General features: G+C 46.8%; 1 protein-coding gene across 6 annotated transcripts in view; it reads left to right on the top strand.

Annotated features, from left to right (window-relative positions):
• Positions 1-454: 454 nt before the first annotated feature.
• The window catches only part of PPP6R2 (protein phosphatase 6 regulatory subunit 2), a 90,592-nt gene continuing 79,385 nt past the window's right edge, over positions 455-11,661 (top strand). For all 6 annotated transcript variants that reach the window (XM_087448664.1, XM_087448661.1, XM_087448662.1 and 3 more), the window contains exon 1: positions 455-610. The gene's annotated coding sequence lies outside the window, so the exon portion shown is untranslated. The remainder of the gene's footprint in view (positions 611-11,661) is intronic.

Genomic DNA, 11,661 nt, shown 5'->3' with positions numbered 1-11,661 from the left:
GCCCAGGTAGCTTCGGAGACACCCAGCTGCGCCAGGGGGAGGGTCTTCAGGCGGAGAGGAAGGCCCCAGAGAACCGGGAGACCCCTGCCCCGGTGTGGCATCCTCAAATCCTTTCGGGCCTCTGGAGGGGCCGTTCTGTGACTGACGTAGCATTGGAAACTTTACTACTGCAAACGCATCATCCTATAGAAAGTTAATTACGCTTGTGTAGAAACTCAGCAACACCTCAGACGGAAAAGGAGAGGGACAAACCCACACCTCGCCCCACTCCGCCCTCCGGCGGCCCACGCCCTCGCGCTCCCGCCGCCGGGCGCGTCCACGTGAGCGCGCGCCCCCGCCCACCCCGCGAACGAGCGCGCCCCCGCGATGCCCCGCCCCCCACGCGCGTGCGCCCGGCCGCCGCCGCCATTTTGGAGAGACCCGAGCGCCGCCCGCGGCCCTAGCTGATCCCCAGCTGCCGGCTGGCCCGCGCCGTGTCCGTGGGCGCCGCGCCCGGCCGGGCCCATGTGCGTGCGGCGCGCCCCAGGCCGCCCGGGCTTCGCCTCCGCCAGCGCCCTGGCCCCCACCCGGGCCTCCGAGGAGCCGCCGCGTCGCCGGGCCCGCGGGGCAGGTGAGTGAGGCCGCCCGCCGCGGCTCCTCAAACCGTGCCCGCGCCTGTCGGTGCCCCCGGAGTGTGCACCCCAGAGCCCACCCCTCCGTCAGTGCCCCCCTCAGTGCCCACCCCCTTAGTGTCCGCCCCCCCTCAGTGTCCGCCCCCCACCAGAGTCCACCCCCCGCAGTGCCCACTCCCCCTCAGTGTCCACCTCCCCAGTGCCCACTCCCCCTCAGTGTCCAACCCCACGAGTGTCCAGCCCCACCAGTGTCCACTCCCCATCAGTGTCCACCCCCACGAGTGTCTGCCCCCAGCGTCCACTCCCGTGCCCACTGCCCCTCAGTGTCCAACCCCCACGAGTGTCCACCCCACCAGTGTCCACTCCCCGTCAGTGCCCACCACCCACGAGTGTCCTCCCCTATCAGTGTCCACCCTTCAGTGTCTGCCCCCACCGGTGCCCAGCACCCAGCACCACCAGCCACCAGTGTCCACCCCTGCTCAGTGTCTGCCCCCTGTCAGTGCCCCCACCCGTCAGTGCCCGCCCCCTCAGTGTCCACCCTTTCTCAGTGCCCACCCCTTCAGTGCCCACCCCCCCACCAGCGTCCACCCACCTCTGTGTCCACCCCCCACCAGTGTCCACCCCACTCAGTGTCCACCCCCACCAATGTCCACCCCTCACCAGTGTCCACCCCCTGTGTCCACCCCTCACCAGTGTCCACACCCTCTGTGTCCACCCCCACCAGTGTCCACCCCATCAGTGCCCAGCCTGTCAGTGCCCCTTCCCTCAGTGTCCATCCTGTCAGTGTCCATGCCATCAGCGCCCCCGTCAGTGTCCACCCGTCACCGCTCTGCCTTGTCAGCGCCCCCATCCGTGTCCACCCGTCAGTGCCCTCCCGTCCGTGTCCACCCCATCAGCGCTCTGCCCCGTCAGTGCCCCCCGTTAGTGTCCACGCCGTCAGCACCCGCCCATCCCTGTCCACCCCGTCAGTGCCCCCCGCCCCTGTCCGCCCCCTCAGCGCCCCCTGTCAGTGTCCGCCCCGTCAGTGCCCCCCTGTCAGTGTCTGCCCCGTCATTGTCCCCCCATCAGTGTCCGCCCCATCAGTGCCCTCTCGTCCGTGTCCACCCTCTCAGTACTCTCCCGTCAGTGTCCACCCGTCATCGTCCGCCCCGTCAGTGCCCCTCGTCCGTGTCCACCCCTCAGTGCCCCCTTGTCAGTGTCTGCCCGTCCAGTGCCCCCTGTCAGTGTCCGCCCGTCAGTGTCCGCCCTGTCAGTGCCCCCCGTCCGTGTCCACCCCTCAGTACCCTCCCCGTTAGTGTCCGCCCCTCAGTGCCCCCCATCAGCGTCCACCCCATCAGTGCCCTCCTCCTCAGTGTCCCACGTGTTAGTGCTGCCCCCGTGTCCCCCCAAGGCAGTGTCCGCCCCATCAGTGTCCACCCCATCAGTGTCCCACGTGTTAGTACTGCCCCCGTGTCCCCCAAGGTAGTGTCCACCTCCTCCCCCACCTCCTCCCAGTCAAGTGTTTCCCACATTAGTGACCCCCTAAGTGCCGTCCTTCCTATCAGTGTCACATGTGTCAGTGCCCCTCCTCCCTGTCCAGTCCTCTCTCCTCTCTCTCAGTAACCCTCACTCTCAGTGCCCTCCCTGTTAATGTCCCTCCTCCCCCCTGTGCTGCCAGGTCCCCATGTCGTTGGCCACCCTGTCTGTCCACCCATCGGTTCCCCCCCCTTGCCCGTCGAGGTCCCCCATCAGTCCTCCCTAGCCTGTCAGTGTCACCATCCTCCTCCTCGCTGCCTCCTCCCTCACCCCTGTCTGTTAGGGGCCCTGCCCGTCAGTGCTCTGACCCACCGGTCAGTGCTGCTGGCTCCTGCCGGTGGGGTGTAGGACACTCCCTCCGCAGGGCCTCCTGCCATCACTCCCTTGTCCACTCACTGACTGCTGTTCCTATCCCCATTCTGTCACCTTCCCCTGTGCACCTTCTTGGCCCCTTTGAATGCCCCTCACCTGTCGCTGTGACGTCTTCCGCACACCCCCACCTGCCACCTTTGTGTCCTTGCAGCCTAACTACCTGCCTTGTCCACCCACTTGTTACTGACCACTACCATTTGCCACAGATCCCCTATCCTCTCACCACCAGCTCACCCAGTCTGTCACTTGTGCTTAGTTCCTGCCTCTCACCGCACCCCCCCCCATTTTGTCACTGTACCCACCTGCCTTGTCCTTGTGGCCTTTTCTAGCCTGTTACTCTCACCTTGCCAGTCACTTCCCCCATGGCTTCTCCCTGCCACGCCCTTGGCCTTTTAGTGCCTGGACCATCACTGACACTCTCAGCCTTTCACCTCTTCTCCATGTCCCTTCCTTTCTGATTTCTCTTCCCTTTTGGTTCTTCTTTTTTTTTTAAAGATTTTATTTATTCAGTTTTTTCCCCCCAAAGCCCCAGTAGATAGTTGTATGTCATAGGTTCACATACCCTTTTGGTTCTTCTAACTCTCATGTTAGCTGAGCTCTGGAGGGCAAGAAGCAGCTAGCTATGAGAAGAATGAGGAGTCAGAGCCTTCCAGGCTGAGGGGACAGCACATGCAAAGGCCCTGAGGTGGAGCTCCTCCAGGAACCTAGATGAGACTGATATGTGGCCAGGGTAATGGGGAGATAGACTAGAGCCCGGGTTAGAGCACTGGCCTCCAAACATGCTGTTCCTTGCAGGTTGGGAGGGGACCTGGGCTGGAGATTGACTTGGGGAGTGCCATCATCATAGGAACATGGGACATGCATAAGAGGGGGAGCGATAAGGCGTTGGGAGTGGGTGTAGTTGTTATGGTTTAGACCGTAGTGGTCGACTTAGGGAGCTATTTTGGGGGTAAAGCTGTTGGGACTTGCTGGTAGATTAGAAGAGGGGTATGAGGGAAAGAGAGGACTCAGGGTAATTTCTGGGCTTCTTGATGGAACAAATGGGTGGACTGTGGCCCTGTTTACTGAGATGGGGCAGCTGGGTGGGGTGGTGGTAGGTGCAGGGGGTTATTACAGATTGGAGGTGGAAAGCAAGGCTTTCTCTTCGATGAAAGTAGTGGAAGAAGTCTGTCAGGTCCCAGGGTTGGCGAGAAGATATCTCGCAGAAGCATTTGGAGCCCAGAGGAGAGGTTAGGTGCAGGCATATGGTCTCAGCACGGGGAGGGGATAATGTTGACAACCTTGGGAACAGCTGTTTACACACACGCACAGCAGCATATATGGATCGTTTATCATGTGCTGCTGTTAAAGGCTTTTATGAATTATTCCATGTAATCTTCACGAGAACCCGAGGGTACAGGAACTGTTATTTCCCAGTGCTACAGAGGAAGAAACTGAGGTATACAACAAATGGGTGATAAAGCCGGATTTGTATCCCAAGGAGGCTTACTAAAGCCTCTTCTCTCCTTGTTTTTTTTTTTTTTCTCTGGTTAGGGAAAAGGCTAACTTTTAAAATACTGTTTTAAATTTTTGAATAATAATGATAGCTGATTATGTACCAGGCACTTTTGAGTGCATGCACATATGTATTCCAATAAAGCTTTATTGAGAAAAACAAGCCCAGGCACTTTTTTTTTTTGTGAGGCAGATCAGCCCTGAGCTAACATCCATGCTAATCTTTTGGTGAGGAAGACTGGCTCTGAGCTAACATCTATTGCCAATCCTCCTCCTTTTTTTTTTTTCTTTTTTTCCCCGAAAGCCCCAGTAGATAGTTGTATGTCATAGTTGCACATCCTTCTAGTTGCTGTATGTGGGACTCAGCCTCAGCATGGCTGGACGAGCGGTGTGTAGGTGCGCGCCCAGGATCCGAACCTGGGCCACCAGTAGTAGAGCACACACACTTAAGCGCTAAGCCACGGGGCTGGCCCCCAGGCACTTTTTAAAGTGCATTGCCTATACCATCTCCTTTAATCTTTTTTTTTCTAAATGGCCCTTTAAATTTTGTACTTCCTTTTCTTTTCTTTTTTTTTTTTTCTTTGCAGGGAAAGATTTGCCCCAAGCTAACGTCTGTTGCCAGTCTTCCTCTTTTTTTTTTCTTCCCCAAAGCCCCAGTGCATGGTTGTATATCCTCGTTGTAAGTCCTTCTAGTTCTTCTATGTGAGCTGCTGCTACAGCATGGCAACTGACAGATGGGTTGTGTGATTCCGAGACCAATCGAGTGAACCCCGGGCCGCTGAAGCAGCCGAACTTCAACTACTAGGCCAGCACGGCTGGCTCAAGTCCTTGTTTTTCCCCAACAAAGTGCTTTGCCTTTTATTATCCTTGTATCTGTGAGAGAGAACAGGCATTTTGACATAAAGTGAGTATGTGGCTGGTGAAGAATTTACTATAAACCAGAGAGTGAAAGCCAGTGCTAAATTTTACAGTTTGATGTCTCACCCAGTAATCATTTAATTCTTAAGACAACTTGATGAGGTAGTTACTCTTAATATTCCTGTTAATATTCATTTGAGAACACTGAGGCACAAACAAATTAAGTTACGTACCCAAGGTCACAGTAAGTAGATGGGAGAGTTGGATGGTCAGGCTCCAGAGCTTGTGCTTTTCACTGTCGCCTCCTGTGGGTGGCTCATGCACGTGGGAATCTGAACTCAGAATGACTTCAGAGGGTACCAAAGTGTGGATTGTGAAGGCGGTCTCATTCTCACCCTGTCCCTCAGCCGTCCTCTTTCTCTTGGAAGTCATGTCATATCCATATACTGCAAGCAGCCCTCTTCTTTTTAACACAGAATGTACAATGTTTTATTTCTTTAAAAATATTCCACTTCAAAATTTAAAATTATTTAAAATGTAAAATTAAGAATTTAAATTTAAAATTACTGAAGAGTATTTTACACTCAATGAAATGTACGGATCTTAAGTATATGTTTGATGAATTTTAACAAAGATGTACACCTATGTGTCCGTCACTGATGTTAATATATAGAACATTTTTATTACCCCTGAAAGTTTGCTTGTGTTCCTTTTCAGTTACTACAACCGCCTCCCCATCCCAAGGCAACCATTGCTCTGATTTCTGTCATTATAAATTAATTTTGCAGGTCCTTGAACTTCATATAAATGCAGTCATAAAGTGTATGCTCTTTTGTGTCTGTCTGCTTTTGCTCATTGTAATATTTTTGAGAATTATTGATTTTGAAACCTGTCTCTGTAGTTTGTGCTTTTTATTTGAGTAATATTCTTTTGTCTGAAAATATCTTAATTTGTTTCTCTCTTTTCCTATTGATGGACATTTGGGTTGCTTTCACTTTTTGTCTATTACAACTAAAGTAACTGAGATTCTTGTACATGTTTTGTAGACATATGTTATTTCTTTGGGGTACATGGCTAGGAGTAGAATTGCTGGGTCATAGTATAGATGTATGTTTAACTTTTTTAGAAACTGGCAAATGATTTTCCAAACTGGTACCATTTTATATTCCCACCAGTAATATATGAGAGTTCCAGTTTCTCCACATCCGTGCTAACACTTGGTATTGTCAGTCTTTTTAATTTTAGCCATTCAGGTGGTAGTGGCATCTCAGTGTGGTTTTATTTGCGTTTCTCTGATGAATAACAATGGTGAACAAGTTTTCATATGCTTATTGACCATTTGTGTATCTCTCGTGAAGTGTCAGGTCTTTTGCCCACTTTTTATTGGATTGTTTGTCTTTTTATTATTCATTTTAGGAATTTAAAAAAATATATATTCTGGTTATGAGTCCTTTATGGTGTATGTGTGTGTATGTACATATAGAGTGGGAGGAGGAGAGGAAGTGAGGAATGAATATTTTTTCCTATCTTATGATTTGCCTGTTGGTTTTTTAATGGTGTTTTTTGATGAACAGACCATTTTGAGTGATGTTAAAGTTTGTCAGTATTTTTCTTTTGTGTTTAGTATGTGTCCTAAGAAAATTTTGCTTGCACCAGGGTTGTGAAGACACTGTCCTTTTCTTTTTTTTTCTTTAGAAGCTTTATAGTGGTAACTTTTGTATTTAGGTTTATGATTCATCTTTTTCTTTTTAACAGCTTTATTGAGATACAATTGATGTATAATAAACTACATGTTTAAAGTGTAAAATTTGATACATTTTGACATATGTGTACACCTGTGAAATCATCGCCACAGTCAAGATAGTGAACACATCCATCACCCCAAATTTCCTCATGCCCCTTTGGGCTCCCTCCATCTCCAAGCAAATACTGATATCCTTTCTGAGTGATCTGTCTGGCGTTATATTTTGTGTGAGGTGGAATCAGGGTACATGTTTTTCTGCATATGGGTTATATAATTATTCTACTATCATTTGTTGAAAAGACTCTCTTTTCTCCATTTAATTGCCTTGAAGCCTTTGTTATAAATTAATTGAACATGTGTGTGCAGCTTATTTCTGGGCTTTCTGTTATGTTCCATTGGTCTGTTTTTCTATCTTATGCCAACACCACACTGTCTTAATTAGTGCAACTGGTAAGTCTTGAAATCAAGTAGTGTAAGACCTCCAGCTTTATTCCTCTACAAAAATGTCTTGCTAGTTTTAGAATAAACTTTTTAATTTGTACAGAAAGTTTTGCTGGGAGTTTGGTTGAGATTACATTGAATCTGTAGATCAATTTTAGAATTGAATTATTAACATTGAGTCTTCTGATCTGTGCACATGGTATATCTCTCCATTTATTTAAATCATCTTCAGTTTTTCTCGGCAATGTTTTGTAGTTTTCAGTGTGAAAGTACACTTTTTTCATTCAGTATTATTTGTAGGTATTTGATATTTTTGATGTTACTTAAAATATTTTTATATTGTGTTTCAATTATTTGTTGTTAATATGCAAAAACACAGTTGGTTTGTATATACCGATGTATATCATGTATCCTGCAACTTTGCTCAATCAGTTCTTTTTTTTACACATCAATTTTCATAGTGTGTTTGTATATCCTTTTGGATTTTCTATCTACATAATCATATCATCTGTGAATAAAGACAGTTATACTTTTCTTTTCCAACTGTTATGCCTTTCATTTCTTTTTCTTGCTTTATTGTACTGGCTAGAACCTTTAATACAGTGTTGGATGGAAGTGGTGATAGTGGGCCTTCAGAGGTTGAGGAAGTTGCCTGCTAGTCCTAGTCAGTGGAATGTTTTTACCATGAAAGAGTGTTGGGTTTTGGCATGCCTTTTCTGCATCTATTGAGATGATCGTTGGGTTTCTGCCCTTTAGTCTGTTGATATGATGTGTTATGTTAATTAATTTTCAGATGTTAAAGCAACCTTGCATTCTTAGGATAAATGTCCTAGGTGTGGTGTATGATCCTTTTTATATGTGTCTAGATTTGGTTTGCTAGTATTTTGTTGAGGATTTTTTCATATATACTCATAAGAGAGATTTGCATATGACTTTCTTTCCATATGATATCATTGGTTTTGGTATCAGGGTAATACTGGCCCCATAGAATGAGTTGGGAAGTTCTTCATTTCTTTTTATTTATTTATTTATTTTTTTCCTCCAAAGGCCCAGTAGATAGTTGTATGTCAATGCTGCACATCCTTCTAGTTGCTGTATGTGGGACGCAGCCTCAGTATGGCCAGAGAAGCAGTGCGTCAGTGCGCGCCCGGAATCTGAACCCTGGCTGCCAGCAGCGGAGCATGCGCACTTAACCGCTAAGCCATGGGGCCGGCCCAGTTCTTCATTTCTTTTTGCAGATCAGATTTCTGTATCATTTTCCTTCAGCTTGAAGCACTAACTTCAGTGTTTCTTATATTGTGGGTGCGCTGGGGACAGATTGTCTCAGCTTTTGTTTGTCTGAAAAGGTCTTTACCCTTCAGAATTGAAGGATATTTTTCCTGGATATAGAATTCTAGGTTGACAGCTTTTTTCTTCAAGCACATTAAAGATGTTATTCCATTGTCTTTTAGCTTCTGTTGTTTCTGATTAGAAGTCAGCTATCATTCTGATTGTTGTTTACCTGATATCTTTTTTCCTGCTGTGTTTAAGATATTTGATTTATTAGATAAATTATTTATTTTTGTTAAAGTTTTTTCTTTTCCAGTTTGACTGTAATTTTCTAGGTGTGGTGTTTTTGTATTTATCCTTCTTTGGATTTACTTAGTTCCCTGGATCTGTGAGTTGATGTATTTAATCAGTTTTGGAAACTTTTTGGCTATTGCCTCTTAAATATTTCTTCTGCCTTATATTCTTTCTCCTTTCCTCTTGGGACTCCAGTGATATCTATTTTAGATTGTTTGATATTGTCCCATAGGTTTTGAATATATTGGTATTTAAAATTTTTTTTTTCTCTGTGTTTACATCTGTAAATTCTCTATTCATCTATCTTCAGATTCACTGCTTTTCTTCTTTGTTTTCATTCTGTTATTAATTCCATTCAGTGACATTTTAATTTCAGCTGCTGTATTTTTCAGTTCTAGAATTTCCTTTTGGTTCTTCTTTCAAGTTTGCATTTCTCTGCTAATATTCTCCACCTGTTCATTCTTTCTGTTCTCTTTTCCCAAAATCCTTTAATGTATTTATAATTGCTGTTTTGAAGTTCTCACCTGCAAATTCTGACATATGGCATCTGTGGGTCCTGTAGATTGTTTTTTCTCTTGATCGTGGGTCACGTTTTTATGCTTTGCATGTCTGATAATTTTTTATTGTATAACAGACATTTTGGATGGTACATTCTAAAGACTCCGTTTTAGGTTATCTTCCCTTAATGAGTGTTGAGTTTTGTTCAGGCAGGCTATTAAATTACTAGGAGATCATCTTGATCCTGTAGAAGGTTTTCTAGGGTGGATCTGTTTTGCTTTTGCCCTAAGTTTTAGGGCATTGCCTTTAGTTCTGGAACATTGGTTTTACTCCTAAGGCATGGCCCTTCTGGAATTTTAATGGAAACCCTTTTAATTTGGCAGAACTTAAACTCCAAATTCTGTCTCCCCAGTGCTGGACAGCTGCTGGAATCTTTGCTTAGCCTTTTCACCTCACAACAGCTGCTTTCTGCTTGATTTCTTTTTTTTTTTTTTCCAGCTTTATTGAGGTATATTTGACATATAAAATTGTAAGATATTTAACATACATCATGCTGATTTGATATCCATCTACATTGTGAAAGGATTGTCCCCATCTAGTTAATTATCACATCCATCACCTTGCATATTTATCTCATTTTATTGTGAGAACATTTAAGTTGTACTCTCTTAGCAGTTTCAGTTAAACAACACAGTGTTATCAGCTACAGTCACCGTGTTTTACGTTTGATCCTCAGACCTTATTCATCTTATAGCTGAGTGTTTGCACCCTTTTACCAATCTCTCCCAATTCCTCCACCACCAGCCCCTGGCAGCTGCTTTTCTACTCTCTGTTTCTGAGTTTGACTTTTTTGTTTCTGTTTGGTTTCTTGGTGTCTCATCCCACCGTGTGCATTTTAGTAGTCAGCCAAGAGTTTGGGAGAAATTTAATACAGATTTGGGGGCTTGGTTCTTTGTTGGATTTTCCCCTTCAATTTTCAACCATTCTGGTGGTCCTGAACTCTGACCTCTTTTTCTTCTTGTAGTAAGACTGCTTAAGCACTGTTTGACTTAAGCACTATTATCCTGTGCTTTGTGAAAACTGGGAAGTGCCCTCAGGTCAGACAGAAGCCATTTCAGGGTAGAGCTCATAGAGCTTGCTCTCCTTCTTCCAATGATTGTGTTCCTTATAGTTTCTGCATGTTTTTGGGTGGTCCCCGATACCTTCAAATAGCTATTTTTTATATTTTGTCCATAGTTTATAATTATAAATAGCAGGAAGATTAGTCTGATACAAGCTGCTGCACTATTTCTGGAACCAGGGCTCTCAGACCTGCACTTTTAAACCCTGCATTATACGTGCCTGACAGAGGGAGAGAAGAGAGACCAGGGCTGAATGTTGGGGCACGCCCGCTTGTAGAGTTGAGCAGAGGAAATAGAAGTTGACAAGGAGTGCCTGTGGGGACTGGAGGAAACTAGGAGGGTGTGGTGTCAGGGAAATTAAGAGGGGCTGTTACTTCTACTGTGTCAGGCTGTGAGATGTTCAGTGAGGTGAGGACTGAGAGGTGGTCCTCGGCGGTCAATGGCTTTCTTTTTTTTTTTTTTTTTTTGTGAGGAAAGTCAGCCCTGAGCCAACATCCCTGCCAATCCTCCTCTTTTTGCTGAGGAAGACTGGCCCTGGGTTATCATCTGTGCCCATCTTCCTCCACTTTATATGGGACGCCGCCACAGCATGGCCTGGCAAGCGGTGCTTAGGTGCGTGTGCAGGATCCGAACCCAGGCCGCCAGCAGGGGAGTGCGAGCACTTAACCACTATGCCACTGGGCTGGCCCAAGACTTCACTTCTTGATGTGAGGAGCTATATGGAATTTATGCCTGTCTAAAACTTGTCCCAGTTATCTTAAGAGAGGGAAACTAGCTTCCTAGAGAGAGAGTAGAGTTGCTGGGCTGTGTTTAGTATTCACGAGGCACGTGGTCATAAAACTCAAGCAGGTTTCCTCGTGGAGGCCTTCTCTTACTAACAGCCCCACTCCCCGACTGACCACAGCAGCCGCTGATGTTGGGCACTCACAGTATGCCAGGCACGTGTTGAGCACTTCATACAGATTATCTTGTTTCATATTCACACTGCCCTTTGAGATATATGCTGTCATCATCTACGTTTTACAGTTGGGGAGACTGAGACACAGAGAGTTTAAGAAATATAATTCAGCTCAGTAAGTGGGGAGGCTGAGCTTTGGGCCAGGTGCTTGCATGTGGAGGTGAGGCACACCACCATCGTGATGGCTGACACCAGCACTCCTGGGGACAGGCCTGCTTCTCAGCACTGAACCTTGCCCCCGTCAGCCCTGACGCCTGTCCTAGGAGGTCGATGGTATTTTTATCCCTGTCTGTAGGGATGCCCCGAGGCACAGGGAGCCTAGCAGCTCCATCCTCAGGGCTGGCAGATAGCATGCTCTCCTGCTGTGGGCCTGCCCATGCCATCTCGCTCATGGTCGACGCTGGGCAGAGTCCTTCAGGATCTCTCTTCTCTGCTAGAGGTCAGGCTCCTTGGGCAGGGCTGTGTTTGTCTCATTCTCTCTCTTCC

Source organism: Ceratotherium simum, chromosome 25 (assembly GCF_057802395.1).
Source record: "Ceratotherium simum simum isolate JZ-2026a chromosome 25, ASM5780239v1, whole genome shotgun sequence".
Lineage (NCBI taxonomy): Eukaryota > Metazoa > Chordata > Mammalia > Perissodactyla > Rhinocerotidae > Ceratotherium > Ceratotherium simum.
Note: the sequence above shows the minus strand (reverse complement) of the source record. Positions and strands in the feature narration are given on the sequence as shown.